A 26,026-nucleotide genomic window follows, 5' to 3' on the forward strand; every position below is an offset into this window, starting at 1 on the left:
ACATTCCTTATGAGAAAGATGAAATTAATGAACCGTACAAGCTGATTGGCCAGTGTATGGACGAATCACTTTGCGTGGATATTAATTCACGGAGGAAAATAGGTCTTTATTTGCTTTGTGACTGCTACAGATTTTCAACATTTCGAGTTATTTTAAGTAGGTTAATCTATAGAGTAAATGTGGTATTTTGGTGACCGTTTAAATAAAATGAATGGTCATAAAGATGAAAGAATGGAAGGAATAGTGCGTAGATACATGCGTAATACTAGTAAGTTCAAACAATTACACATATTTTAAGTAGATCAGCCCCTAAAGTAAAAGCGACATGATGGTGATTGCTAAAGACAAGGGATGACTAACGAGTTCCGCCTAAAAAAAAAAAAAAACTTTTGCATATTTCGTGCCTAATTTGTAAAACTTGTTTTACTTTCTTTTGAAAATAAATATTTCAAATTTGAAACCATTGGGGCTATTTTAAGTATGCTAGTTTGTAGAGTAAATGAGGTATTCTGCTTCTGCTTAGGTGAAGATAATCGACAAAGAAGTTGAAAGAATGAAAGTAGCAGTACTTAGGCAGGTGCATCAAAAGTTGTCTAGTTGAGAATGGGGGAGACCATCGAGACCCGCTCCCCACACTTTTAAGGGGAGTTGCCTAACTTGTTAATTCGTTTATTTTCCTTTTGCAAATAAATATATAAAAGTGAAGATTTTTTTTTTTACACGGTGGTCACCACTTATCAAGGCCCGAAAGCCACTCAGGGATAAGGGTTATTGCAAGTACAGTACGTTAATATGGAGATTTAATGAAGTGTTTACTTAAGAGGGCGGTTCGTTAGGAATTTGTTAACGTTGGACTTGAAGACATCCAAGTTGTAATCAGGTGGGAAGCAGGCAGACAGAACAGAGTTCCACAGGCGTATAGTTCTAAGAAAGAAGCTCTGTTCATGGAATCTACGTTTTGATTTAGGCACAGATAAAGAGTGGGGGAAATTTTTCGCAGTGGATTCAGCTAGACGGGTGTTTTTCGTGAAGAATTGGCGTGAAGCTCAACTTCTTGATTAAAATCACACATAAGAAGTAACACAATGGAAGAAATATTGTCATAGGTGATTTTTTGGTTCGAATACTCCTACTGACAGTACAATTTTTTGCAGATTTTTATCCCAAACAAGGCACATTGACACTTGGATGTATGAGGGTACCATTTAAGACCAAGGCTATAGGGGCACTATGTAAGGGGTTGAGCAGAAAGATATCTGTTAATATTACACTAGAACTTCTGCATGTCAATACAATCAGGGAAGCAGGAAACAGGAGAGGGAATTCCCAAGCTTAGCATTTCGATGGAAAAACTAATAGAATAAAAGGCTTCGTAGCATTTAGTGTAAGGACCCCTACTTCGCTGTTTGTCGAGTTAGTCGGTGGCATCTAGAGATTAGTAGCAGCCCGTATTGGGTAACAATACTTCGTGCATAGTCAAATTGTTGCTTTGTAGAGATATAAGATACTCTCAGGAGTGAGTAATTTTCTAGCATAGTAGAGAGAGCCCACTTTCTTTGCAGCAACCTTAGCAATGTCCTCAATATATTTGTTCAAACTTATGTTGCCTGTAAATGTAAGGCCAAAAAGATTTATTGAAGACCTTGTACGAGCAATGCCTCTGACCCACTTCCAGTTGTCTGATCTAGCTGAAATTTTGCATGTGCAATGATTTATATCTCTACGGGTTATATGGCAAATTATAGCTTTGAACAAATTGTGGTTTGAACTGAGTCAGGTGTGAAATGGAGCCTGTTGAATTTCGAGCAGTGATCTGGTTTTTGTATTTGAAAGAACGCACACCACAGGAGACCTTTGATGAAATGAAAGAAAATTATGATCATAATGCCCCATCATATGATCTTGTAAAATGCTGGCATCGTGAATTCAAACATTAATGAGGCATCTGTCCGTCAAGTTGAGGCTGCCATTTTTGAAGATCGGCGCATTACTATTTGCCAAATAGCCCAAGATGTCAAGATTAGTACAGACTCTCTGGAAACTATCATTCATGACCATTTGCATATGCATAAGGTGTCTGCCAGATGGATTCCCAGGTTGCTCACACCATTCCAGAAGTGAGAACGCGTTGAGTGCTCAAGGATGAATTTGGAGATGTGCCAACAAGATGAGTCTTCAAAAGACTGATTACACAGGATGAAACCTGGGTCCATCATTATTATCCAGAGACCAAAGCCCAGTTAATGCAATGGAAGCATTTGGACTCACCACCCCCAAAGAAGACAAGGATGCAGGCCTTCGCTGGCAAGGTCATGCTCACAGTCATCTGGTACTAGGACGGAGTAGTGATGCCAGATTTCCTGGCAAAGGGTACCACAATTACAGGAGCCTATTATGCTTCACTTTTGAGGAAATTAAGGGAAGCTATCAAAATCAACAGGTGGGGCAAGATCAGCAAAGATACCCTTCTCCTGCAGGACAACGCTCCGGTCCACAACTCGTATGTTGCCAGATTAGTAGGACGGGCGTGTGGTTATTAAATCCTTCCCCATCCTCCTTACTCCCCTGACCTTGCACCCTCTGACTTTCACCTCTTCCCAGCCATGAAGTTATTTTTGACAGGAAAGCGTTTCCCAGATGATGCAGCCTTGATTTCTGAAGTCACGTCATGGTTGGAGGACAAACCTGGTGTGTTCTACAAAAACGGTCTCCAGAGCTGCATCAAACGATGGGAGAAATGCATAACTCTGGGTGGTTCCTATGTAGAAAAAGACTAATAACTGTGCCAAGTTCCGTTGCTCTACTGCTATGGGAAGTGGGTCAGAGGCATTACTTATTGCACGCCCCTCGTAGGTAGCGTGTTATTAGTCTTGGCAATCAGTGGTTGAGAAGTTTTCTTGTAATTGTTAAGGGGAAAAAGGCTTAGTCTTGACAGTATTGAATGCTACCATCCATTTTCGTCCTTATTTCACGGCAAGCTGGAGATTTTCCTTTAAGGTTTCAACCACTGTCGTAGATATGTGCTCATTCGTTTTCTCCTCATATGTGTTAGAAAGTGTGCATTCATCAGCAAATAAGCACATCTAGGAAACAATTTTATCAAGTAGGTCCTTTATGAATATCAGGAATAATAAAGGTCACAGGGTTTGCCTCCTGTGGCACACATATATTATATCGCACACATTATATTATGTTGCTTTGACATGTGACTATCGAAGACAGCCTGGATTTTTCTCTTGTTTAAGAAGAATTTGATTATGTTGAGTATTAAACTGTTTAAACGTTGTCTTAAGGGGAATAGTTTCCCATCTCCCTGGAAAATTTCATCAGTATGCCCTGTATTTAAGAATTCAGGTGATCGCTCATCCCCCTCTCAGTACAGGCCAATAAGTCTCCTGTGCGTCATGAGTAAGTTGCTGGAATCTGTGTTAAATACAGAAGTAATCAACCATCTCAACAAAAATAACCTTCTTAGTGACACTCAGTATGGTTTCCGTTCAGCTAGATCTACAGCAGATGTGCTTACAGTTATATCTCATAGGATTAGCAAATCTCTCGACGGAGGCCACCTTTCTAGGGCAATTGCTCTTGACATATCTAAGGCCTTTGATAGGGTATGGCATACAAGTTTACTTCATAAGATCTCTAGCCATGGTATAGCTGGAAATGTCTTCTCAATTATTAAATCATTTCTTTCTGATAGGTTCTTAAGAGTAGTAGTTGAGGGGTAAAAATCAGAAGCTCACAGTATTAATGCCGGTGTCCCTCAGGGGTCCATCCTGGGCCCAACTCTTTTCCTGATCTACATTAATGATCTTCCAAATCACATCCTTACATCATTTGTAGACATTTATGCTGACGACACTACCATTTATGGTAGCACATCTAAGACAGTAAACGACCAAGTTCTCTCCAATTCTCTCTCCTCTGATCTTGGGCACGTAGTACAATGGGGGAAGGAGTGGCTGGTTACTTTTGATGCATCTAAAACCAAGCTTCTCTCTTTAAATCATCAACATTCTGATCCACATCTGGCATCAATTGAAATGAATGGCTCTCGTCTTCAGGAGGCCTCAAGTTTTGACAAGCTTCTGGGCTTGACCTTTACTCCTGATCTTAAATGGAACACGTACATCAAATCTGTTGCCAAGGCCGAGATCTTTCTATCGATCCGGTAAATATCTCACTGCTGATGCTATTCTCTATCTATATAAGAGCCAGGTACGTCCAAGGATGGAATACTGTTGCCACATCTGGGCAGGAGCTGCTAGAAAGGACTTGTCCTGTCTTGATAGAGTTCAAAATAGACTTCGTAGCCTCGTAGGAGATGTCCTTTTCTCTTCCTTGCAACCTCTATCTCACAGAAGAGATGTTGCGAGTTTGTCTCTGATGTATCGTTATTTTCATGGAAGGTATTCGACTGAGCTTCAATCTATGGTCCCCCCTCGCCAAACTTTCACAAGAAACACTCGTCTAGCTGTACACACTATCAATAATTCCCCCCACTCTTTATCTGTGCCTAAACCCAAACGTAGATTCCATGAACAAAGCTTCTTTCTTAGAACTGCACGCCTGTGGAATTGTCTTCCGTTTTCCTGCTTTCCGGCTGACTACAATATGGTTGTGTTCAAGGCTAACGTAAATAAGTTCTTGATGAGCCGTTCTATATAAGTTATCAAATTTACCAAATTTTCATTACTAATGATTACTATATTGTCCAATGTCTACTGTACACTCTTTAACCCTTATCCTTGAGTGGCCTCTTGACCTTGATAAGTAAGTTTATGTAAAAAGAAAAAAGTATTTGTCCAGTAATGCCATTTGATTTCATTTTCATGAGAAAATCTTCATGCCAGACTCTGTCAAAAGTCTTAGATATACTGCCCTAGCTTCTCTTGCCTTATCTAGTACGTGGTATATACGTCCAAGGATTACAGTTAGGATATCTGCAGTAGAATGAGTTTGCCTTGATCCCTAATGAAGTTTATTATGTATAAGGTGGTGGAATGGTGCTTGATTAGTTAAGGACTCAAAGATGTTGGAGAAGAGAGAAAGGAAACTAATGCGGCGATAATTGTGTTAGTCAGTTGTTTCACCAGGATTCTTAGAAAACTGAGACCATAGAGGCAATTTCCCAAAATTCAGAGAGGCAAGCTTCGGTAAGACATTTGCTTAGGAGTTTGGAGCGACCAGGTTTTACTTATCACTTCCTAGACTGATAATTAAGCATGGAACACTAGTGTTTGTACGTAAAATAATGAATATTTATTTATTAAATTATTATTGTAAGTTACCTTTATCTAGGGTTGAACCTCTTTAACAGAGTTATAACGAGCTATCAACCTTAGCATAAAGACATGTTCCGACGTCTGCTGTTGGACACTATTTGACTTGCTTGCTGTATTTATCTGCTTGCCTCGGCATTATATATAGAATTTAATTCGATTTCTTTTTCCAGTGATAATTCTTGGAAGCCTGGGGTTGAATACCGAACTGCAGAGTCAGAGATAACTTTGTGATTGGATTCGAATTCTCCAGCCGGCAACTTCTCTTAACAGATGTCCTATTTTCCTTCGCATACCTTGACTGGTTAAAATAAGTGATATATTTGACAAATATAGCTTTTTTTTTCCTGTACAACAATGTTACTTTGCTTCGAATATACTAGTTGTTTTTTTTCTACAAGGTCCATCTTAACGTCGATTCGCAAATATTTTTTTCATCCTCAACCATAATAATTTCATTATTTATTTATTTGAAAGTAGTTGCGATTTGTCCTACATTGGGAGAACATAGTAAAGATTAGATATCAAACATGTCTCTACAAAAATTCGCAGTGCAAATTATTTACCATCGGATTTTCTGAATAATATATACGAGTCATCTATGGCTGAGCATATTATAAATAACTGTTCCTGCGCCTACATATAATTCCAATATGATCACGAATCCTACTGATATTTCCAGCAATTGACACCCACTTTCATTCCATTTCGTAATTTCCCACATTAATTCCGTCTAAACTCACTCGCACAAAAAATCATAGTTATAGGAAGTGTTCGTAACGTTCGCTCTCTCAAAATTATGTACTTATGTATTATCATTCACCAAAACTATTCTTAAATTAAATCATACATCACATTTTAGAATATTTAGATGAGTTTACGTTTTTTTTAATACGTACTGTTTCATATTCGGACCCCCTTCACATGCAGTATCAACGTGCGCCGGAAACCTATCACCATCAAGTAAGGTTTTTATTTCATTATAAAACCATCGGTTTAGGGGGCGATGTTATTCTTTTAACTGCTACAAAACCTGTGCTGAGCTGTTTTTTATCCCTACTATTCTATTAATTATCGTTAAATTACCTTTTAGAGTTTCTAAAGAGAAAGATAATTCATTTAAGTTCAAATTATGTAGATGCAGGAAAGTATCTGCATGCATAACATATTTAACGGATTTATTATTGTAGTTAAATCATTTTAGTATATGATATCCCATGCAACACCGATAGATTAAATTTTATTCTCCATTAAACAACACTAACAAAATTATCATATACCATATATTTTCAATGGGGCGAAATGCACCCCAAGGGTGAATTTTCGGTTCGCAGAGAGTGACTTTTCAACCCATTTATAGTTTTAACTTTTTCTTGTTTTTATTTACAAAACTTAGAAACCATCATGGGTATAAAAGAAAACGATCATTCATATGTTGAATATGGATTCGCATCCATCATCATAAATGGCGAAGAAAGGCCGGCATGAGTTATTTGTTGAAAAGTTTTGAAAATGATTCTATGAAATCAGCAAAGATGAAGAAACATTTGCAAAATGTTCATCCTCATCACAAAGACAAGAACATAGCAGTAGAAAATAACCTGCGTTCTGCCCTTTTAAGCACTCATCCGCGTATCCCAGAATTGTCTAGGGAAAAATAATCGCATGTTTTTTTCAATCGATGAAATGTTATCTTCTGAATAATATAATTACAGATTTATAATATGTAGTTGCCCTATTAAACTTTTTTTATTACATTAGTTTTGGTTTGGCCTGTTTAGTAGTTTATTATAAAAAGAAAACTATTTTACTTTCATCCAATTTTTATATATCAATCAATATTTTCAATTTACATATAAAAATAATCCATGTAAAGCTGTAAATGTAGAATCTATTTTAGAAAAAAATAAAAAGATTTTTAGTAATATTTGCATATTATTTACACTTTTTGAGACATCAAATCTTGAAAAGGACTGAGAATGGGGATGGTATTCTTACAAATAGTGAAAGTGGTGCATGGGCCAAACAATGTTTAGAACCTTTGTTATACACATTGTAGGGCATAGTCAAATTGTAAAAAAAAAAAAATTATCAATCAAACATGTAATACAAAAATAAGTTTCGACAGTTCTTTTAGTTTCGTAATATTTTATTTATCATCTAAAGAAACTGGACCGAAATGTTCGTTAAAATCATAACCTTGATTAACTCTAAACTAACTTTTACGTTTACTTCGATAAAAGTCGACTTCATTCGGTTCAAATTAAGCACACATTGATTTCTCTCTTTCTTTTCTTTTTAGAAAGGAAAACGGTCCGATTAATATTACAACTGAAGCAATATTAATTAAAAATACACTTATTACTGTCTGTGTTATTATCTGCTTATATTAATATTAAAACTAAAACTTTTTAATTTGAAAGACATTTATTAGTTTCTATGTTTCTACCAAGATCAGACTTGCACACACAATCAGTTTTTCGAGTGGACAAAATTCAGCGTCTCACTTATGGCCAGACTGCGTTGAAATAAAAATAAAAATTGACTCAGTCTTTTAAAATTCTCTTTATATCGCCGAGGACTGCGGCTGTTCACATATGGAATTGGTCGATGGAAGCCAAACTGCCAATCTGCCATTGGCCATACGCAAGGCAAAAAAATCTTTAAATATCGACCAAACCAAAATAACCGCTTTAAAATGTCTGTTCGAATGTCACCCATCCTAGGTAAGCGGATGAATTAACTAAATAATTTGTTTAAAAGATTTTACTTTATCTCTCCTGTACGAGTCATTTCTATCCAGAAATAAATCCTTAGAATCTTTCAGCGGATGTTTCTGTATTGCTTTCTGCATGAAAAAATGGTCTAGCTAAACTGATGAGCCGATTGACGGCCATACATGAAATGCTGTAAAAACTGAATGAAAAACCATGCGGCAGCAAAAACTCGATGACGAATGGAAGCGACGTATATTAAAAATGTTTATTAAAATATATTTTAATAATGAAAATATTACAAAATTGTTAAGTGTACTCTCAGAACAGACACTACACTTTTACATTGTCAAAACTGAGTTTATTGTTGCTGTATTTGTTCAGGAATTTAAGACATTAAAATTCATTTAATATTTTCAGTGTGAATAAAATATGAACAATTTTATTCACATATCTATTAAAATAAAATATGCTATTTAATACAATGTTGGTTATAGCTTTTCTTAACTTACAATATATATAAAGCAAGGAATAGATCAGATAATTCTGAAGAACACACGCCATAATAAAATTTACAGGAAACAATGAGAAGCAAAAGAACGCATGTGAAAGAAATGTTGCAAAGAAAAAGGAAGGATGAGCTAATCAAATTACAGATATGTTTCCGCACTCAGTCAAGAATCTTCAAAAAGGACAGAGATTCGCTAGTCTATGACAATAGTACTCCATGTATGGTCTGATAGTAGGTTTGTAGATTGCTTGGATGATTTGATAATTTGTCAGAACGAGAGAGAAAATCTTGGTTTGTAAATATTTCAATTCCTATCAACGTTTCGATGGAATTGTGTTCGTTTAAGGTTTCTTTCCACATTTTGCAATAATTATACTATAATTATACTGAGGGGAAATCGTTTTTGCGCTGGTATAAATAGATACTGACTTTTGCATAAAAACGACAATACCGTCGAACAAGAATGAGATCCAAGATAAATATTTTTGGAAAAAGGTGTAGCAGAAGCATTCATTCACGGCTTAAGACATTGAATATGTTTGTTTTCTAACAGCATTGCTGATTGGTTGTAGAAATTGACTACTACAACCAATCAGTAATGCTGTTATAGAACAAACATATTCAAGCTCTTAAGCCGTGAATATATGCAGCTGCTACAAAGGGCCATAGTACGATTGAAACAAAGGTGGTTGGATAGCTTGCACTAAAATCTCAAGAAAAACACCATTTTTTAACATCAACGTTTCTTATTTTCTTCGACACGCGTATTTTCTTTTCATTTTTGAGTGTGTATTTCTCTTTGTCTTTTTTGTTCTATACTATTTCACATCTTTTTTCAATTTCTTTTTTTTTTTTAGTTTTTTTGTGTGTAAGTGTGTATGTGTATTTTTTCTTTTTCATCACAAAATTCTTTTGAGAGTGTGTTGTGAGGGCTCACCTATACACAATATATGAACTGTCGTAACAGTATAAATATACCAAGAGATACCACTCTGGAAAGGCACTCGTAGTATGCCACATTTTCATTAAGTACTACAATTTTCAATCTCTATGTATTGTGCCCGAGCCTTTCTTAGTGACCTTTCAGAACCACAACACAAACCAACTTATAGAAGTAAAGAATTATTTGTAATATTACGTGGGAAGAAGATTTTTATCTTTAACGATTATGCCTCATCATTATTTTCTTATGCGTGAGTCTCTTATTACGTGTCTATGTGTGTCTGTGTATGTGTATGTATGTGGACGTAATCCCTCTAGCATCGTTATCCACCATATCAGCGTCACCTCAGTAAATTAGTGAAATATGCACACAGATCGACCTGTATCAGAACACAGCATGCCAAGTCTATAATCAGCGTCACATGATAATCTGCTGCATTGTCACATATGCTTGACATATCACCATGTCTCTCCATCATCACCAACCTCTTCATATTTACAGCTTCGTATGTGACTTTTTTTTTTAGAACAGCTGCACATGTGCATGGACTATAGAAAAGATGGCATGCAAACATCATATTTGCAACGGCATTTAATAGGTCGGCCTTGAAAATCTAGTTTATGTGTCCAACCACATGATCCATAAACCAAGTGTTAATTTTACAGACTTTATTATACGCAGCACGTGTTATCTTTTCACGTGTTTTTCTTGAAAATATTTTCGATGCCTGTTCTTTCCTGCTTCTTCGAGTTATTAATGTAACAACTTCAAAATTTACAGAATTTGCACATCATTCTTTATATGTATTTCTAGACTAGCAGGTCGCCCGGTATATGTATATGTATCAGTATGATATTTTGATTAATGCACATTTCGTATTTATTATTGTATTATATTGAACCCAATGTATAGTAATGATTTAAAAAGTAAAAAAAAAGAAAATGACTCGTACGCCGCCACCGATAATCAAAACCAAAACGTTTACGATTTACTTTTACCTTTGACGTTAATGCTTAACCTATGAAGAAATGTTTTCTACAAGTCTAAAAATTAAAATATAAACCAATAGCTACTACGTTACGCATGCATATTTGTAATGCCGTCGTTTGATTTTCACCTGGCCAATTCCATTTTTGTCATTTTCACACTTTTGCACCGATTTACTCCGACTAAAACCAAAATATAAAGTTTCGCATGGGTTCGAATACCCTATATATCTGTCTGCAGGGCAAAAACCGGCAAATGGATTTGGTAGGTAAACATTTTTAAACAAAAATATATACGTATACATAAATATATTTATATAAAGAGTTTTGTGTTTACTATAACCTTTTTACGCAAATATTACGCAAGTATAAATCACGTAGAATATCTGCGTAATAGTTAACTAAATTATAGGAGTATAGATTGCGATTGCCAATCTTTCGACGATTTTGTTTCTTTTTTATTATATATATATATATATATATATATGTATATATAAAAGTGAACGTGTCTGTCTGTCTGTCTGTGTGTCTGTCTGTCTGTGTACATTTCCCTACGCAATAACTCTGTCAATTTTTAGTCTATAGACTCGAAATTTGAAATACTGGGTACTGAGATTTGGGAAAATCGATGTGACGGGTGTCAGCCAGAAATTTGGCTGTTAAGGGGTCAAATTTCAACGATTTGACCTTTAAGAACTCTACCAAACTCCTCCGACAATTTTGGGTCTAGACACTTGAAATTTTAGATATAGGTTCCTTGAACCTGGATCTAACTTAATAAAGTGATTTGAGCCCGAAACTATAAATTTTAAGGGGTCATAATAGGGGTCAAATTAAAAAAAAATTTACTCTTTTTTTTTTTTGCTCAGCATACACCTCCAAACACCCGGGAAACGCCGGGCTGAAATGCTAGTATATATATATTTCTAATGAATCTCCATTTATCAAAACCGAAGACCCCTCGATGATATAAAATAAATGCGATTCTCAGTTGAATGATGATGAATATTATGAGCGGATTTAAAATGCTGAATGAAATTTGATAAAGCTTTGTGACGAATGTGTACTTATCCAGTTTACAACCCAATTCCTGACAACTCCGTGTCGATACATTTCGGCAGGTTACACAAGCAGCCTAAAGATGCCGAAGCTGCCAGACGACGAGTGACTTTCTAGAGTGGTACCTCTTGGTATGTTTATATTATATGAGAGTGCATATATTGTGTGTAGGGTAGCCCCCACAACACCACCTTAGAGCCTTTTTTTACTCTAAAAAACTGTTAACATTTTCTCCGCTTCGAGTCACTTATTGGGTCAGTGAAGTTTTTCTTTCTGCCAAGCTATTGCTCTGTTGTTTTGGTGAAGATTTGTTGCGAACCAGGATATAATACCATAATCCGCTACAAGAAAATAATGAAACGAATGGAATTGAAGGAAACGAAAACTCACTTGATGAATAAGATAAACGTCGTTTATTTGCTGTTGAAAGAATGAACGTTTTAGTTATAACATGTGTTCATGTTCGCGCGTGTGTAACCAATGTTCGTTGCGGGGTTGGTGTTGTAGAAAGAATAGGAAATGTGTGTTCATCTCAAGTTCGGGTCACTATCGTTTGTTCGCGCGTGGGAAGAGAAATAAGTGTTGTAGTGGAAATGAGAATGATAGTCTAGCGTGTAGACAAAGAAGAGGATATGAGAGTTGACATCAGTTAGTAGTCAGCTACGCGAAGGTGTTCTCAGGGAACAGTAGTAGATAGAGAGAGAAAGAGTGGGAATGTGTACATACGGTCTGTTAGTTCGTGACCCATACATGGTAGTAAGTGGGCGTGACGCACGCGGGCGTGCGCCTCTCGAAAGGGGGGCGGCTGGTTAGCCCAACCTCTCTGGTCGAGAACTGGTCCTAAAAGAGTTAGAAACAGCTTGTCTCTTTGTTTTATACTTGTTTCCGGTGGTCATTTGCGCATGTGTACATTTCCTTAGAAAGCGGAAGTGACGGTCGTCCATGTGTGCGTTCTTGTGCGCGCGTATGTGAGTACATGTGTATACGTTAGCGTGTGTATATATACACGTATGTACGCGAACGTGAATATATGTACGTGTGTGGACGTGGGCGCGTATGTTTGTGTGCGCGTATGTATATGACATAGCTTGAAATATGAATGTGTGTTTTTTGTGCGAGACTAGAAAAGGCTCGCACAATACTCCCCTTCCTTGGAAAAAATATATACGCAGTGTTTATATATATATATATATATATATATATATATATATATATATATATATATATATATATATATATATATATATATATACATATATATATATTTGTGAGTAATGTTTTCGGCAATTGATTTTTCGTCCTGTTTGTATTTTTTTTTTTTTTTTTTTTTTGCTGTTGGTGTTGTTGATTGAAAAAAAAACGTTAAAAGGAACGGAATCTCAAAAATGGAGTGTGTTCGAAAAAAATATATATATTTACTTACGCGTGGAAAATGCGTTTACTCTTCTTTTTTTTTAGGCTGACATTTGTTTGTTTGTTTTTTTTTGTGCGCTGACATGTGCAACGAGTTGCTTGGACAAAGAAGTGAATTGTTTGTTTGGAAGGAAAATTTTTTGTTTCGTGTTGACGGTGTCGTGTGTGTGCCCAGTTGACGGTATCTTCGCATGTGAGTCTGCGGTAATGTGTGCATCGTTTGGACTGGCGCTAGTCGTGCATTCGTTCTTGTTGAACGATGAGTTTGGTTGCCGGCTGTCAACGAAGCTTCCAAGTTATGGGTTTATCAGCGTGCGTGGTGCATCTCAACTCGTAATTTTGATTCAACTTTTTCCTATATGTTAATAGGGATGTCCTGTTTCTTTGTTGTTGCGTCTGCTGTGCGGGAGAGAATTGCATAGGCCTATGTGGTTTTGCTCCTCGCGTTTGTTGCAGGGTAATGTCAGGAAACGTGAAAATGTTTGTCGAGCTCGAATTTTTTTAAAATTTGCTATGAAGTCGACAGCTCCGTGTTCGTTTTTCTGCCGAGTCTGACGAGGGTTTCGTCATTGTTGTTCGTTGAGGTCCTTGTCGGTAGCAGTTTTCTTGTTGAAAAGTTCGTTTTTTTTCTTTTTCTTTATCAAATAAAACGCGCGTCTCGCTCAAAATTGATTGTTTCAGAAGAAGTTTATAAATAACGATTCCATCTTGCGTTCGAACATAGTTTCAGCAGTTGAGACTGCCATCGGAGTATTCGGATTCGACGTAATTCACTTATGAGAATTGTTGTAAGGCTTCGTCCGTTCGTTTTCTCTGTGTCTTGTTTTTAGCGCTTTTTTTTAAGAATGTCTAAAAATATCTCGTATTGTCCGCTTGAGTTACGGTGATATTGCTGAGTAGTGATTTGGAAAATACTACAAACCTTCTTCAAATTAAGGAGAAATAGCGCTACTTGTTGACTGGGCGAGTTCACACATTTAAAAGAAAAAGAATAAGATTGGGGGGTGCATTTACCTGCCAAATTTAAGTGTCCGCTGATTGATCAAAGAGATTTTTCTTGACTAAGCAAATAGGGATTTTTCAAGATAGGAGGGCTGTCGTGATGGACAAGAAGATAATTTTTTATGGGAGAAAGGGAGGTAAATCATTTTATTATATCCGCTATATAATAGGCCATAGTTTGAAAGCGCGAACTCGTTCTTCCTTCTTTTGTTTACAGCGTTGCAAGCTTGTCGATTGGTTACCACATACGTATAATTTGGTCAGCCAAAGTTTGCCTTAGTATAATTCTAATAACATCGGGAGTATCCTGAACCAACAACTTCATCGAATGAAGTGTGGTCCAATTTTATCCAAGACAGTCAACCTTCCTAGATATTACTTTATACTTCGGAAGGGGTTAGTTATTGTCTGTTACTTGGAATACCAACATATCAGTTTGGGGTTTCTTCTTGTAGTCTTCAGAGTGACCGTCGGGTAATGAGTCCCTCCCTTCACTACGCGTTTGAATTGACTTCATATCCACCATTGTTGCTGAAAGCAAGAATATAGTGGTATCATCTGGTAAAATCATTATGAACGACTTTGTATCTATTTTCAATAGACGATTGAGCGTAAATGTTAACCTGAAAACGAGACAAACGGTGTCACATGTGCGTGAGTTAGATTCCTGTGACAGCATGGTCCAGCAGAGAACGATCTTGTGACACAGACGATATAACAAAATCTAATAATAATAATAATAATAATAATAATAATAATAATAATAACTAGCGGAATCTGTTAAAATTCCACCGGAAACTCATTCATATGTAATATATTGATGTTGTCATTCTGTAGATGTCCAGCGTAAATGGAGACGCTCTGATATTATTGTAGCTTTTTTGTTAAAATTGCAAAAGTATTTATCTTAGCTAGCAGGGACGCCCGGCGTAGCCCGGTCGTAAAGTACGCTTAAATTTTATATTTTAATTCTTGCAGATTTCGAATATATTATTATAGAGTTAATATTCTATCAATTTTTTATATATTATAAAGTTACTATTTCAAGATTAAAAAATATATCCATATTACTTAGGGGCATCAACCTGAATCGAAACCGAAAACTTATGAATACATATATATGTTTGTAGTCATCGACATACAGTCCTGTTTCGTTGTATCACAACTCATCAGTGCCGCTAGACTAGCATCTCACCCAAGCCAAGGATTGAACCTAGAACCGTCGTGTTGACAGTCGGCAGTTTTCCCACTCGATCATGGAATCGACGCCCGTAAATAACTCGTCGGAATATCTATTTAAATAGACACCCACCACCACTTTTATAGTGCTCAAATCGACTGTTCGTAAACAAACAAACAATGAGCTTCGCATTTTCAGCCAATTAAGTAGCGGGTAAGATTATTTACGACAGTGCTCTACCCAAAGAGGGGGGGGGGCTTAAAATATATTTGTAGTCATCGACATACAGTCCTATTTCGTCGTATCACAACTCATCAGTGCCGTTAGACGATATATATATATATATATATATATATATATATAACTTGAGTTCCTTTAGGTATAATCGAAACCGAAACCAAAACGTATGGAGAATTCTTGATAAAATTCTATATAAAAACAGTAGATTACTGGAGTGCCATCAGCTATCATCAAAACCGAAACAAAAACTTTTCCTTCGGGACAAGATCAAAGTGTAGTATCTGTTCTTCGGATGCTGCACTTTTATTTCTTGTTCTCTTTCGGTGGAGGAGAAATCCTTCACGACTGAGACAATTTTTATTTTTGTACCTTTTCTACACGTTAAAAAAACGACCCTGGTGTCTAACTCTGTCCCGTGGGGAGGCATAGTAAATAGGTACAAGACATGGAAAGTCCATAACAATTGAACGACAGTCACTCAGATGTAAGCGTGACACACATGCTATCCTATTAATATATAGAAGACAATAATAATAATAATAATAATAATAATAATAATAATAAGCCTCAGCTGATATCACACAAAACCGTCATGACAGGTGAAAGAAAATGAAAGGGCAGAAGAGGAAAAGCACTGATCAGACCTCCACTCGATGAATGTTCTTCCAAAACAACGCATTACATTATTTTTCCAAAGTCTTTCTGCACACACATGTGCTTTTTTAAAGTCTCTGTCCTCTCCACCCGACGCTGGCGATAGCCATCGCTTTATTGCTCTTGTATTTAAACGTCCATCTTCCCCGAAACTTGCTTCTCCTTCAACCACATGGTGTATTCTTCTTTGTTTTTGCTTTTCTAATATTTTCGGTACCCAGCTATCCTTCGGCTGCTGCTAATGATGGTTTTCGCACATGCGGCCATACGCGCTCTGTTACACTGCGTTCTTGAGGAGGCTTATTGCCCACCACCACCCAAATTCCAGATAGAAATAAATGATAAGTGGCTGTTGCTATAACGCGAAGTAATTTGGAAAGGTTATGGAAAGAGATGGAGAGTACTGGAAATCTAGAGAGATTTATTATCATTAAGGGAACACCACGGTCTATTATCAGCCAGTAATTTCTGATGATGGCATGTATGAGAACTCCTAGTGAGTACTACTACTACTACTACTACTACTACTAACAATAATAATAATAATAATAATAATAATAATAATAATTCTGATTTCGTTTATCAACGTCTTTCTGGAAAGGGATGATATTCATTTCCAAAGTATTTCCCTCAATTCCGGCTCCAAACCAGGAGCTTCAAAGATCAAGGGTTTTTTCTAAGGATGTTGGCGATACCTAGATTTGCAGAGGTATGAGGGTTACCTAAAACAACGGTGATTTGTATTTTTTTAATTGTCCTTCCAGACGACTTGATACTACTCATAGTGTACCAACTACAACCGGGATTATTTGTGTTTTAACCCCGTGTATACGCCTTATCTCCAAGGTCAATGGAGCATAATTGCTCCACTTCTCGTTCTCCTTCTCTCTCACATTCCTGTCCCAGTCTACAATCTGACAGTTTTTTTAGATTTTCTCTATGACGACCAAATCCGAACGATTATGTTCCAATTGTTTGGTCGTTCTGACACTTTTGTCCCACCATACCTCTACCTTGCCATCCTCACTTGTTCTCACTTCATCAAGCACCTCCTCAAACCATTTTCCATCATACTTCAACCCAACCTTCCTACACACCTCCCAATATATCCGGAGTCCCATGCGACCATGTCTTTTGCGGTACTCTCTCTGGGCCAGTCCACTACACCCTGCTCCAAGGTGCGCAATTGACTCTGAGGTCTTACCACAAATCCGGCATTCTGCAGCAACTTCCTCTCCTAGAACCACTTTTTTGAACAATCGTGTTCCTAATGCCTGCTCTTGTGCTGCACAAACAAAAGCTTCAGTACTCTTAGCCAGATACCCAGCTCTAAGCCATTACCATGATCTTTCATCAGCCACTTCTGATATATTCTGGAAGAACCTTCCATGTATTTTCTTCATAGCCAGTTCCTCTGCCCTTTCTCTATCCATACGTTTCATATAATCAGCCTTGGTCTGACATATCTCCACTTTATTGGCCACAACCTTAGGCATCCACTCCTCACTTCTAACCACATGCTCCTTCAACATCTCCTTGGTTCTCACACAATCTTTTACACTTTTCAATCCTCTCCCACCGTCTTTCCTCTTTTGATACAGCCTTGCTACACTATTTCAAATGTGAAATATAACAAACATTGCTAAAACTTTTCTTGTTTTCATATCCATGGTATGCAAGTCCTTGTCAGACCATTCTATAATTCTCGTACTGCATCTCAAAACACTGACTGCCCATGCATTCACCGCTTTCGTTAGTTTTCCTCCATGCAATTTCGACTTCACAATTAGTTTCACTCTTCTAAGATACTTTTTCATTTCTCTATTTATGATGCCTAAACCCTCCAACACTCCCAAATATTTATAGCCTGTATCTTCTATTTCTTTCATGATTTGTCAATTTGGCAGCACTATTCCACAATAATAATAATAATAATAATAATAATAATAATAATACCGCTCCTCCCAATAAAAAAGTGACACCAAAGAGCTGAGAAGGGTCAAGGACTGAAAGACCGAGGAGAGTGCGCAAGCCAGACATCGATTGGACAAGCGCAAAGTGAATTGGGACTTTGGGGAGACTTGGTGCCACTCAAATTCCAGTACAAACCAATGGCCACTGCCGGCGAGAAATCAATGGTAAGAAGCTGTTGCGATGATGCAAATTCATTTGCAAATGTTATCGAAGGAGGTAGAGAGAACTGGACGCCTGGGGAGACTTGTTGTCACTCAGCCTCCAGAGAACACCACAGGTTTCCAATCAGATCGTTTGTTGACTTGTGTGAAAGCTCCACGTGAACCAATAATAATAATAATGAAAGGAAGACAGAAAGGAAAGAAAAGAAAGTAAAATGAAAGAAGGATAAAAAAAAGAAAACAGAGAGAAGAAGAAAAAGATAAACGCAAAGTAAACGTGATGAGAAAAAGAAAGAAGGAAAGAAAAAGTGAAAAAAAATGTTGGCAAAAATAAAAAAGAGAGAGAGAAGAAAGAAGTAGAGGTGGGGAGAAATGATATCAATATTTGATTAAATTTAGCATGTTTCCTGGCAACGAGAAAATGTAGGCCTGATTTCGAGGGAGAGGGAGATGCTTGATCAAATTTGTAACAGGTGTTACTAAGAAACAATGGAAACGTAACAATCTTTTCAATTCGAATGATCGAGCACCTGAACGAGAAACGATTGGTAATTATTTCAGTGGTCAGTGCATTGTCCATTTTCAGTCGTGCAATCAAAAGAATTGTCCATCCATTAATAAAGACACGTGAATTCATTGGTCCATTAAGTAGACTCTTTTTATGTTCACAAATATGTATACCTCCGGCAAGGAGGTTTTGTTTTCGATCAAGTTTGTTGGTTTTTCATTTTGTTTGTGTTTGTGGTTCCTATCGCCGTTATCACTTGACTAATTGTTATCAAACGTGTTCAAACTATCAGCCATGGTTTAATTCTAGATGATGACACCTTAGTTAGCACGTATTGTAGCAAATAAAATCTCTATGTTGTAAAAGGACAAGGAAGTATATTACCGTTTGGTAAAAATACCAGTGGGTTATTCCCCTTTGGCCAGAGAGCCACAGATTACTCCTCACCATATCATATGAATCCGAATATTTTATTATTGGCATTGGTTTCCTTAATATTTTTCTAGTCAGGAAGACTATGTGAAGGTTGCCAACATCTTAAGTGAAAGTGATATATTTGGAACGAACTGGATTCGAATTTTCGTCAATCCGTGTCGTTAACCATTGTACCACCTTTACCTCCCACCTAGACTACTGGAGGAGAGAGAGAGATAGAGTGAAGTTCACTATGTTGGGACAGGGTTCCACGTCCTACTAACCTTGTTGTATATGATAGAGACCCACACGAGTTGTGAATAACAAGTTTTTTTTATTGGGTGTTCTTTTGTTTCTGGATTTTTTAGATGAGAATTGGTAATTCGTATTATTTGAATTCATCGGATTACTGTTCTCATCTTGAGTGTCGTTTACACAAAGTTTTGGTCGATGTAACCTTCGACCTTCTTCAGGTGTATCCTAATAAACTCAGGAATGTTTCTGTTGAAATCGAGAACGCAGTGGTTAGAGTATTTGGAAAAATCAATTGTAAAAGAGATATTCTCCTGGAGGTTGAAGGTTCAATTCTCAGTGTGGGCGACCGAAAAATACAATTGCAAATTATTTAGGACTTCTATCCAGTCATGGCTGACGGAACAAGAGCATGCTACTTCCATGAAGTAACTAAAGAGTTCCGTTCGAAATTCCGTTCGAAATTCCGCTCGAAATTCCGTTCGAATTCCAGGGTTAGACAGAAACATTTCCGAATTCGACTAGACACACCTGAAGAAGGTCGGAGGTTGCATCGACCGAAACATTATGAAAATGATACTGACGATGAGAACTAGTTTGATGAATCCAAATAATATGTGTTCTTTTATGCTGTGTTGTAAGTCCATTTTACGCTTGTTAACATGTGAATAAAATGTACATATTATATTTGGTTGTATTTTTCCTTATTCTTTGTCTTCCATAACGTTGGCCTTAGAATATATGTTTTCCATTACAGAGTGGTAATAAGAGTCGTATACTAACAATACAAATTCCCTTGAGAAGTTTTGTCGAAATTTTGGCTGAATTCCAGTTTCCGATTTTTCTAAATGAGATGCATAGATCCGATACTTTTCATATGCAACAGCCATGCAAAATGTTAGTCTGTTTAAGTAAAAAAAAAACTTTTGAGTTATCAACGTTTCAATAACTTCGGAAATACTTCACACAGTATGGAGAAACAAAATCTAGACTGACATGTTCTTGATTTAATACATTAAAGGACACTGCAAATTAACAAAGATAACACTAATCCCGTTTACTGAAAGAACGTTTAAGTCTGACGCATAAATATGATGTAGCTCATAGATATGACATATCTTCTACATATAACACCTTGTAAATATAACACATCTTATAAAATATACTAAACAAATACTTGAAAGATCAAATAATGTGATAAGTGAAAGTTGTAATTTTCACCCCCCCCCCCTTTTCACGAAAAATAAAAACAAGTAAGTTTTATTGGCTTGGCATATAATTATAGCGATCATTTTATATAAATTCAGCACATCGGTTAAAATTATAGCACATAGGTAAAATAATTTAAAAAATATTTCATTAAATACTCATCACTTATTAAAGTGTTTAAATCCAAAATTGGCTGAATAGTTTGCTAGAGACCGCAAAGGTTAACTCTTTTGAACTTTGACCACTTGGCAGCCAAAAACCGATTAAAAAGCTTGCCCTATGTCTGAATACACTTTATGTAAAATTTCAAATGTTTAGACAAGAAATTGGCTGGGTAATTTGGTAGAGGCTGCAGAAGTCAATTTTTTTTTTTTTAATTTGGCCCCAATTTTGACACTTAAACATTTTTGTTTTGGGCTCATCAAACTAAAAATGTTCATCCATGTCCAAATAACCTACATCTAAAATTGCAAGTGTTTAAACCCAAAATTGGCGGAGGAGTTTGATCGAGTTCTCAAAGGTCTTTACCGGAAAGTTTTTATCGAACTCCTTTCTCTTTGTACAAAATCCGTCCACTTTAGTTTCGATAACGTTATGTACCAAATTAGTTGAATTTGACAATGGCAGATACCAATTTTGGGAACTTGATGAATGCTTAAATAGGACGTGTTTTTTTTTTTTTTTTTTTTTTTTTTTTAAGGTAGGCTAACACAACCTAAAATAATTAAGCGGTGGGTTTAAAACAAATCCCCATCTTTGTATCATATACATTTCTGATTTCACTTGCGGTTTATCTTCTTTTCATCAAACGGTTCTCACTTGCAGCAAGCATGCGTTACAAACATGTAATTGACCAAACTTGCATCCCGATGCATGTTTACATGAGTTTATATGAATATTAATGCGAACACAGTTGAAGCATAATTTATTCTGTAATTTTTGACAGAGTGTGTACACTAGTAAAGATAATAATAACGATGAAACGCCAACCAGAACAAAAGATCTAAAAAAAAAAAATATAAAAAAATAAAACAAAAACAAAGGCCAAAAGCAACACAACCTGTTTGAAATGAGTAAATCAGCCGATTCAAAATGGCGACTCATCGTCTAATCATTCAAAAATGTGAGATTACAAAATTGCATGAGAAAGCACTCACTTATCACATCATCTGTTCCTACCGGGCCACTCCTACAAGTTCAAACACATGAGTAATTGATTATTAGGGGGACAAAATACCGCGTCGTTTTAATTAGTATGACAACAGTGTTTTTTTTTGTTTTTTTTTACTTTTAAAGTTTATTTTAATGGGAGTTTTCAAAAAGTACGCTTACATGTCACCCTAGGTCGTCAGTTTTTCCCCGAAGGGACACGACTGTGTTAAAAAGCCGATAGTACAATTAGTATGCTTTGATTTTATTCGCTTTTATTGTTTCGAATTATTCGTTTTACGTTTTTGAGGTTATGGGAAATGATCCCTAAATTGGCAATTTTCATCTATTTAAGGAAAATTGAAAAAGGAAAAGGAAGATAGCTTTAAAATAATAAAATAAATAAATGAACATCCCGAAAGGGTGCGAATATCTGAAAGCATTTATTTTGAATTAAAGTAATTTTTCATTTAAAAAATGATAGTAATTTCATAAACCTGATATAACTCACAAATTATAGCCTTAGTTTAGTAAAAACGAATTTATTTTGGGGAAACTAAATAAACTGAAAAATCCGTTAATATTAAGAAAAATAGTGATCACTAGACGTTTTAACCCGTTAAAAAACAGAAAAAATTATAGCCCGTTGATTTAGAATAAATGCCTTATGCCAAATTCATGGTTTAATATGGTTAGATTTGTGCTCATTTTTTTTTTTTTTTTGCATTTTGTCAGTAAATGTCCACCGAACGGATACCATAATATTTAATTCGTTGCACCTTATCATAGGAAAAGTTCATACTAAACACAGGAGAAAATTTCTATAGTAAATTTGGTATGAAGGTGACTAATACCTATAAATCTATAACTGTGCATTGAACGGATACTGTAATACTTAGTTCGATGCACCTTATTCTTTTAAAGGTTCATACATAATTTCAGACAGTAGTTTTCCGAAAAAAGTGGGACGGACAGACAGCTTGGATTGATTAAGCAATAGTTCAACTAATCCTCGTGATTTTTCAAAAAAGAAATGAAGAACATCAATTTCCGTTTATATGATGGAGTATTCGAGATAAGTTTTCTTTTTTTGGAAAAATGAAATAAAACCCATAATATTTTGGTAAATAACTGACGTATTCTCAAAATTAAAAAAGTATTTCTAAGATGAGTTTTGTCGAATACAAATCACTAGAAGATGTTCTCCAGGCGAGACATGAACATGAACCACGCGGCCTTCATTATATCCTTCGATAGAAATCTGAACACTGGTTTGATTCTGACAATCAGCTCGTCCTTAGTGATATGTTATTGCCTTTCTCAACTGCCCTCCCCTCGCACATAATAGTATATGGGTTGCAATCAAGTGAGTGGAGAAGGGGGAGTCTGGGTCCTGTTTCAAAGATATGGCGCAACATATCTTGACCTTCGGAAGCACTCTAAAAGAACAGAACATATTTTATAATGGAACCTTTTGAGATGCGTAATTTGTGTACTTATTTATTTGCGGACTGTTATCCTAACCTTCATAGTTGTTAATGCAGTGTCCCCACGACATTAAAGGGTTAGGGGGACACGTCTTCATTTGGAAAGTATGTCTCCATGAAATCGTAAGCTTAAGTTACACGATGCAGGTTTGGGGCGATAGCTATATAATTAGTACTGTTTGAATCTAAAAACAAAAAAGAAAGGCAATTAAAGGAATGCGTAAATTAGTATGAATTAATAAAATACAAAAAAATGGTCCATTAGAATAATAATGGAAAGTAAAAAGTTTTAGAAGTAAGGGATTCTCACTGGTTAGAGTGATCGAAAGAAGTCTTAGCTGTTTCTGTTTGTGTTCAAGTCTTCCTCTTCTTTTCAACTCTACCACCAATAAAATATTAAAGTAAATTCCAGCTTTATGTCGTCTTTTTGTAACGTGTAAAACAAAACAATTACGACTTTTTACACTTCACTTCTTTGAATATTGTCATGTTAAGAAGAACGGCGTTTGGAATAGACATCCCAAACCCCCTTGTTAAGAACGACTTTCAGAATAGACCCCACCAATCTCCCCATCTTAAGAACGGCATTCGGAATAGATACCCCCAATATCCCCATCTAAATAACAGCTTCCGGGGTAGACAACCTCATTTTCAGGGCGGAAGGAAATAATTCCCCCAAATTAATCGTGATATCGTTCTCAGCATACACACCCGCAAATGCTAAAAAAAAAAATTGGTGGCAGTGTTAGTAAGAGAGAAATAGATTTGTTTATCGCACGCGCGTACAAACCTGGCAGCTAGTGAATTACAGTGCATAATACAGGTCCTTATATCTCTATAAGTACTTGTCTTCGCAGAATTTGAATCAGATAGTCGAAAACCTATAGCAGTCGTCATTTTAAAGAAAATTGTGGAGGTGGGCCTAATGTACAAATTTACCCCCCCCCTCCGAAAAGTTGACATATACGTAATTTCGAGAATTAGTCCGGATAAAAATGAAATAAAATACTCCACATAATTCAAAATTGATGAAAACATAAGTATATAACAAATAATTGTTTCCGTATGCAATGAAATTTACGTTAAAACTGTAGCGTAGGTAATCGGTAAAAAATCTTAGCGTTAATCAGAATAGTAAATGCCAGAAATAAAAAAAAAAGCAAAAAAGCAAAGGAAAACATATTTTTTCAGGGCAGGTTCTATAGGAGGGGGATGATGCCGTGTCGGTATTTTGTACATGTTTACATTCCAAAACCATCACTGCGTTTATATTTTTTTAGTGTTCGGGACGTGCAAGCAAAAACGGAGAAGACGTTATGTATATAAAGTTGTTTACTTGTGCACGTTTGTTCTAGTAATTAAGGTATCAGTATTTAATTGTCTTTTATGAGCGGTTAATGTGGTTGTGTTTCTTTTTTAAGAAGGGGAGAGTGATGCCATTTTTGTAAACTTTTAAAAGTGTTCGTTTATTTAGGAAATAGTTTCCTTCTGAAATATGAGAATGGCAGGTCTCAGCTAATCAGAACGAGCGGACCACAATAAGGGAGCCGTTATTATTTAGGATTCAGAAATCGGAAAGGATATGTTATATCTCTGTATGTATTAAATAGTTACGGAGCTTGTAATTACACTATAGTTGAAAAATGTAGAAATGGACCCAGTGACAAATGGTAGCAGCGAGAGCACTAAATATTGAGAGAGAAAAATAGGAACTACTTCCTCTGTAGATGTCCTGATTGTAATGGTGTTGTTCATCGGATGTAATGTAGCATTTTATTATCACGGGTGAATGTGGCAGAAATGGTGGTCGAAATCTACATAATATAGTGGCTATCAGGGTATATGTATTGAATGTGTATGTGGCATCTGTTGTTGCAAACCTACAATACTTTGGTCCAGAAGAGGATTTCTGCATGTAAAATATTATATATATATATATATATATATATATATATATATATATATATATATATATATATATATATATATATATAATCCCTTTCAATACGTTTCAAGACTTTTTTGAACAGGCATTTTGGACAACAACAATTGCAGCCGGAGGAGATTATTTCGAGGAAAACCAGAGTTTCATGTGTGTTCTATCAATAAAAGTACCCATACGAAAAAGTCTGGAAACCTATTTAAGACACACCGTGTATATATATATATATATATATATATATATATATATATATATATATATATATATATGTATATATACATATAGATAGATAGATAGATAGAGAGAGAGAGAGATCAAATAAAAGACAGAGAGAGATATTAAATAAAATAAGAAAGTTTTTAAACATGATCAGAAGTGACCTTTTATATTTTCTGTTGCAAAGTTTTTTTAAATAGTGTGTGAAATGCAGTACAAGAAGAAATGCGCAGCGAATTTACTTTTTCTTTCATTTCATATTTTTCTTCTCGTGTTCTTTATTTATTATTAAAAACAAACAAACAAAACTAAACTGACAAATCCTGAAGCAATTGTACAACTTCGCTCCAATCCTTCACTCGGCCTTCCCTTCCCCTGGTCAATGCGTAACAGCAGATGTTCGTTTCCGTCTCGAGTTCTCACGATTTACGGTCTACTTTAACACCAGACAAATAATATACTTAAACCGTTAGATATTTATATAAAACTAGTGACAATATTCGTTTCCGGTTGAACACCAAATACAGACACATCACTGCACCGTTTTATAAAGTCAAAGAAAACATATACTAAAATATATTGTAAGAGAATTTTGTCAAAATATATAATTAAATACATGAAATTTTTTAAATATTTTTTGAATAGCATCTTTCATATATCATTTTGTATTCTTATTCTTCAAATCCTGTATTTAGTGTAACGTGTATCCTAATCTCAATGTACAACA

At 35.9% G+C, this 26,026-nt stretch overlaps 1 long non-coding RNA gene across 2 annotated transcripts in view; it reads right to left on the reverse strand.

The window, feature by feature from the left end:
• LOC145285759 (uncharacterized) overlaps nucleotides 1-25,778 on the reverse strand; it is a 370,328-nt gene extending 344,550 nt beyond the window's left edge. For both annotated transcript variants that reach the window (XR_013869077.1, XR_013869071.1), the window contains exon 1: nucleotides 25,618-25,778. This is a non-coding gene — a long non-coding RNA (uncharacterized LOC145285759). The remainder of the gene's footprint in view (nucleotides 1-25,617) is intronic.
• Nucleotides 25,779-26,026: the final 248 nt, after the last annotated feature.

The sequence above is a fragment of the Euprymna scolopes genome, chromosome 1 (assembly GCF_053919585.1).
Source record: "Euprymna scolopes isolate OS-2025 chromosome 1, ASM5391958v1, whole genome shotgun sequence".
Classification (NCBI taxonomy): domain Eukaryota; kingdom Metazoa; phylum Mollusca; class Cephalopoda; order Sepiida; family Sepiolidae; genus Euprymna; species Euprymna scolopes.